This window comes from Portunus trituberculatus, chromosome 3, assembly GCF_017591435.1.
Source record: "Portunus trituberculatus isolate SZX2019 chromosome 3, ASM1759143v1, whole genome shotgun sequence".
Classification (NCBI taxonomy): domain Eukaryota; kingdom Metazoa; phylum Arthropoda; class Malacostraca; order Decapoda; family Portunidae; genus Portunus; species Portunus trituberculatus.
In genome coordinates this window covers 8,105,255-8,110,254 of record NC_059257.1, presented here as the reverse complement: position 1 = coordinate 8,110,254, position 5,000 = coordinate 8,105,255, and the positions used below count along the sequence as shown (strand labels likewise).

Sequence of the window (5,000 nt, the reverse complement as noted above, 5' to 3'; positions counted from 1 at the left end):
GCCAGTGTTACGAGCGGTGGGACAAATGAAGCCAGGGTTTACTTATTCCTTCTGGTGACTATTTGGTGATTTTATACAGCTTCAGAAACTCACGTAGGGGATTAAAATAGATACCCGTGTAGTTTCTGTTAGGATTTCGTGGGATTTTTGTAGGATTCGTTAGGATTTCAGGATTTTTAAGGATTTTTAGTATTTTATGGGATTTTTGAAGGACTTTTAGGATTTCATGGGTTTTTTTAAGGATTTTTAGGATTTCATGTGATTTTTTAAGGATTTTTAGGATTTCATGCGATTTTTGAAGGATTTTTAGGATTTCATGCGATTTTTGAAGGGTTTTAGGATTTCATGCGATTTTTGAAGGATTTTTAGGATTTCATAGGATTTTTGAAGGATTTTTAGGATTTCATAGAATTTTTTTAAGGTTTTTAGGATTTCATAAGATTTTTGAAGGATTCGTTAGGATATCATGGTATTTTTGGAGGATTTAGGATTTTTTAAGTTTCTGTTAGAATTTCTGAAGGATTTTATAGGATTTGAAGGATTTGTTAGGATCTCATGGAATTTTTTGAGGGATCTGATAGGATACAACACACACATTACCGGCATTTATGGACACCAGATCCTTTTCTTAATCATCAGGACGGGAGGAAGGACTCAATCTTTTAATGTTAAGGACAAGAAGGACTCCCAGTGTTGATTAGAAACATTCCTGGACAAATAAGGACATTCCATTTGCAGAACAGAGAAGAGGAAGAGAAACAAACCAAAATTACAGAAAAGAGGAGGAAGGACTTTACTTAGCAGTGTCCAGGATAAGAAGGACTCCACATATTGCCTCGAAGGATACTTGACCCTACACTAACTGACCTAAGAGAGAGAGAGAGAGATTGTTTATTCTTACACACATTACAAGTGAAAGCCAAGAATTATAAACAAATACTAGTAATATGATAAGTAACATAGTAAATTAAGAAACACACGTCTAAAATAAAAGGAGAGAGAGAGAGAGAGAGAGAGAGAGAGAGAGAGAGAGAGAGAGAGAGAGAGAGAGAGAGAGAGAGAGAGAGAGAGAACATCTAGCAATAGTAGTTTGGGATAAGAGAGAAAGAAGAAAGAGAAAAATTTGATTAAGAGAGAGGAGAGAACAGGACTCTAGGAACCAATCAGGAGATGAAGGAGACGATGAGAAGAACAGCAAGAAGGAAAAAAAAGAAAGCGACAAAACAAACAGCAACAACAAGAGGAAGAGAAGGAAGAAGAAATGAGAGAAGAAGGAGAATGAAGAGGATTGAATTTAGAAGAGAGAAAGAAATTAGTCTAGATATAAGAGAAAGAGAAAGAGAAGGATTGAATTTAGAGAGAAGAGAGAAAAGGACTAGCAATCGATCAGTATTTGAGATGAGAGAAAGAGAAAGAGAAGGATTTAATTTAGAGAGAAGAGAGAAAAGGAATGTCTAAATATGTCAGCGTTTGGGATGAGAGAAGGACAAAGAGAAGGATTCCATATAGAGAAGAAAGAAAAGGAATGAATCTAACAACTTTTCAGTGTCTGTGATGAAAGAAAAAGAAGAAAGAGGATTGAATTTAGAGAGAGCAGAGGAAAGTACTCTAGCAATGTTTGGTTTGGGACGAGAAGAAATAAGAAAGATTATATTCAACCCCAGTACTGGAAAGCATTTTTATCTTTGTTGGTGTGATTAAACCATTTTATTGACATTAGGAAGGGTCTATGGAGGTCAGAAGATTAATGGCCACAGTCTCCACTATTTCAACCCCTTCAGTACTGGGACGCATTTCTAACCGTGAGTTTTTGCCTATGATTCAGCGATTCTTTTTGCATTAGGAAGGATCTGTGGAAGTCAGAAGATTAATGGCCACAGTCTCCACTATTTCAACCCCTTCAGTACTGGGACGCATTTCTACCATGAGTTTTGTGTGTGATTAGACCATTTTATTGACATTAGGAAGGGTCTATGAAGGTCAAAATATTAATGGCCACAGTCTTCACTATTTCAATCCTCCTACATAAGTTTCCGAAGCTGTATAAGATCACCAAATAGTAAGCAGAATGAATATCAAGACACTCAGTATCGAAGGAGCTAAAGAGAAGGACTATGTGTAAAAGAGAAAAAAGAGAAAGAGGACTCGATGAAGCAGGGTTCAGGATGGTGACTCCTCCGCGGCCCTCCCACCTCTGCAAGGCTCCCACGGCCTCAGGAACATGTGCCCTCGGCCGGATGGGATCACTGAGGGGGCAAGAACTTTTTAATGGAAAGTTTTAATTACAGCAGCAGGCAAGTCCCGGATTGGCGAAGGAAGGGCTTGCAGCAAACAGCGGTGCGGCAATAACAGTTCACCACGGCCTAATGGTAACGCTGCATTCGTGATTAACAAACAAAAATATCGCCAAACTAAACCCATAACAGAACCAGGAATTAAAAAGAGTGAAAAAAAAGGATAGGTTATATAAGATTATTTAAGATTGTATTATTTTTCGCTTCATGTTATTAATCTCTTCCTTATTCATTCTGCTGGCGATTTGGTGACTTTATACAGCTTCAGAAACTCATGTGGGAGATTGAAATAGTGAAGACTGTGGCCATTAATCTTCTGACCCCTAAAACCCTTCCTAATGTCAATAAAATGGTCTAATTGTACCCAAAACACATGGTAAAAATGCGTCTCACTGCTGAAGAGGTTAACAAACAAAAAATATCGCCAAACTAAATTCATAACAGAACCAGAAATTAAAAAAGTAAAAGAATGAAAAGTTATATAAGGTTATTTAAGATTGTATCCTTGCTCGCTTCCAGTTATTAACCCCTTCAGTACCATGACGCGTTTCCATATTCATTCTGCTGACTATTTGATGACTTTATACAGCTTCAGAAACTCATGAGGGGGATTAAAATAGTGGAGAGTGTGGCCATTAATCTTCAGCCCTCCATAGACCTTTCCTAATGTAAAATAAAATGGTCTAATCGTATACAAATCTCAAGGTGAAAATGTGTCCCAGTACTGAAGGGGTTAAATGTACAGCCAGTCCAGATATTTTCTCGTTTTCTGTTCATGACGCGAACTATTATTATTATTCTTGTTACTATTACTACCACTACCATAACCACTTCATAAAATAACACAAACCAAGAAAGAAAAATAGAGTAAAAGAAAACCACAAAATACAAGCAACAGAAAACGTAAGATACTTAATAAAAAATAAAAATGTACCCCCTTTACTTCCGCAGTTTTTCAGGGGAGACTCAAGCAAGCAGTTCGTTAAAGAAAATGGGATAAGGAAGCAGTCCACGTTTTTTTTTTCTAGTCAAAGGGATTACTATTATATTCTCCGAGATTATAGTGACTTGGTGACCTCTTGCCGTGATGAAGAGGAGCAAAAATAGGGAGGAGGAGAAGGAGGAGGAAGGAGATAAGAAAGAAAATGAGTGGAGAAAATTATATAGATGATGATGAAGGTGATGATGATGAAGAGGAGGAGGAGGAGGAGGAGGAGAAAAAGTATAAGAAAAGAAAGAAGATGAAGGAGACGATGAGAAGAACAGGAAGAAGGAAAAAAAATGAATATAACAGTAACAACAGGAGAAAAAGAAGGAGAAAGCGGAAAAGGAAGAAGAAGAAATAAGAAAAAAATGAGAGAAAGGAAAAAACAAAACTGAAGAAATCATTTGAATAGAAAAAAAAAGTGAAAATAAAAAAGGAAACTCAGAAGACTCGAGACATAAAATTCTGAACAAAGAAGAGAATAATGAAAAAGAAAATAACATACAGAAAATAAAGAATAAAGAGAATTATCAGTTTATCAAGTTGCCAGTTTATTTATCATGTATTTGGTGTTAGAGAGAAGTTGCCATTTCAACTTTGGAGAGAGAGAGAGAGAGAGAGAGAGAGAGAGAGAGAGAGAGAGAGAGAGAGAGAGAAAGGCCAAAAGTTTACACAGGGAAGCGACCACAAACGATAGGAAAGTTTCAAGGCAGAGTTTAAACCTTTTCGCTTTTTTTATGAGTGAGTGAGTGAGTGAGTGAGTGAATGGGTGAGGTAGGTACGTAGTGAGTGAGTGAATGAGTGAGTGAGGAAGTGAGTGAGTAAGTGAGTGAGTGAGTGAGTGAGGGAGTGAGTCAATGCAAACCCTGCTTCACTTAGCGCTTGGAACTCCTTGTGTGAGCTTAGAACCTTCCCATGTTTGTTTGAGAGAGAGAGAGAGACGGAAAGATAAACAGAAACACAGACAGACAGAGAGAGAGAGAGTAAACGAACAAACAGACAAGAAAAGACAAACAGACACACAGACAGACAGAGAGTAATATAACAATGCATAGAAATAAAGCAAACTCTTATCACATCCTCATTAATAGTCAGAATGTGATCCAAATATAAATGAATTAAATGAGAGAAGAAAATATCGTAAGTGGAAATAGAAAACGGGCGTTGATGATAATAATGAGGGGCAGATTTTAATAATCATGGACGCGACTCTCTTTATTTCAGGAAGCGTAATAAAACTGAAAATTATGGCTTGATTTATGGCTATTTATGGCGCGCTCGAGTGGCAAGAGGCAGATTTTTATTACTGCTTCTACGACTACTATTATTACTGCTACTACTGCTGCTACTACTACTACTACTACTACTACTACTACTACTACTACTACTACTACTACTACTACTACTACTGCTACTACTACTACTACTACTACTACTACTACTACTGCTATTGCTACGATAACTGTTACTACTACTACTACTACTACCACCACCACCACCACCACCACCACCACCACCACCACCACCACCACCACCACCACCACCACCTTTCACTATTGTATATGTGACACGTTATCATCTTTTGTGGCGGAATAAAATAATGGATCTCCTTTAAAAACCATTGAAACCTTTATACTGAATGGAAACTTGTATTATCCCAATCTCCTTGCTTCTCCTCCTCCTCCTCCTCCTCCTCCTCCTCCGAATAGCGCTGTCAATCT

At 37.5% G+C, this 5,000-nt stretch overlaps 2 protein-coding genes across 2 annotated transcripts in view; one reads left to right on the top strand and one right to left on the bottom strand.

Moving 5' to 3' along the window:
• The window catches only part of LOC123509787 (probable chitinase 10), a 64,962-nt gene that overhangs the window by 45,525 nt on the left and 14,437 nt on the right, over nucleotides 1-5,000 (bottom strand).
• LOC123510386 (dehydrogenase/reductase SDR family member 12-like) overlaps nucleotides 4,630-5,000 on the top strand; it is a 31,235-nt gene continuing 30,864 nt past the window's right edge. Inside the window, exon 1 of the mRNA XM_045265505.1 lies at nucleotides 4,630-4,647. The gene's annotated coding sequence lies outside the window, so the exon portion shown is untranslated. The remainder of the gene's footprint in view (nucleotides 4,648-5,000) is intronic.